General features: G+C 35.7%; 1 non-coding gene across 1 annotated transcript; it reads left to right on the top strand.

Annotated features, from left to right (window-relative positions):
* The first annotated feature begins 39 nt into the window (after positions 1 to 39).
* On the top strand, positions 40 to 157 carry LOC113346162. Its single transcript, XR_003358433.1, has one exon. It is a non-coding gene; the product is annotated as a small nucleolar RNA snoR111 (small nucleolar RNA).
* Positions 158 to 891: the final 734 nt, after the last annotated feature.

The raw sequence follows: 891 nt of genomic DNA, 5'->3' as shown, positions 1-891 counted from the left end.
TTTGTGTGTGTCTATTGCAAGTTGAAAACCTCTGTTTCTTTATACAGTCAGAGCTATAAATCTCTCCCTGTGAGATACGGAGGAAGAAAAATTTGGTGAGAATATCGTTTCAGACGTCCATTAATTGATTGACGATCTGATTGTTGCTCTTCAACATCTTCTTTCTCTTTTCACAAATAGTTCTGATTTTCCAACTGTTTTTTCACAAGTAGTTCTAATTGGTCCCCTTTTTTTTTACCTTCAACTGAAATTGGAACAAGCATGTTTTTATCAATGCAATATGCGAAATAGATGGCGGCATAAAAAGTGGAAGCATAGTTTTTTTTTTAATTTCGATTATGGATGTTTAAGTGTCAGTAGAAGCAATGAATATCTTTTTTATCTGGTTCTCTAGTATCCGTGGAATCCACACTGAAAAGTAACTCATTTTAACTCATTTTCTTTTCTCTATTTGCTCTCAGATTAATGGATCCCTAGCTCGTAGGGCAATCAGGGATTTGGTAGCGAAGGGTTTGATCAGGATGGTTTCAGCTCATTCCAGCCAGCAGATTTACACCAGAGCCACCAACACATAGAAGAACACCACCAAGAGCTTGTTAGTTTTCTTTTGTTGTTCTTGGAATGCATCAGTAGGCTATCGAGAGTTTTTACATTTTAAACCACTGGAAAACAGATGTTAAGCTCTACCAACATATTGGCCAAAATCTAGTTGCTATATTTTGAGTCATGTACTTTTATTGGTACTCAAAAGTTTTGGTTGTCTGAGTTATTTCAATCTGCGTTTTGTTTCTCATATCATAGCAAGATATTTTTGTAGCATTTACTTGGTAAAAATGGTCTCTAACATCGATGTCTGGCCTAGGAGTAGTTTTGCTGTCCTTGTATTTTTTT

This window comes from Papaver somniferum, unplaced genomic scaffold (genome assembly GCF_003573695.1).
Source record: "Papaver somniferum cultivar HN1 unplaced genomic scaffold, ASM357369v1 unplaced-scaffold_9592, whole genome shotgun sequence".
Lineage (NCBI taxonomy): Eukaryota > Viridiplantae > Streptophyta > Magnoliopsida > Ranunculales > Papaveraceae > Papaver > Papaver somniferum.
The sequence above is the reverse complement of the archived record's forward strand: the minus strand, read 5'-3'. Positions and strand labels throughout refer to the sequence as shown.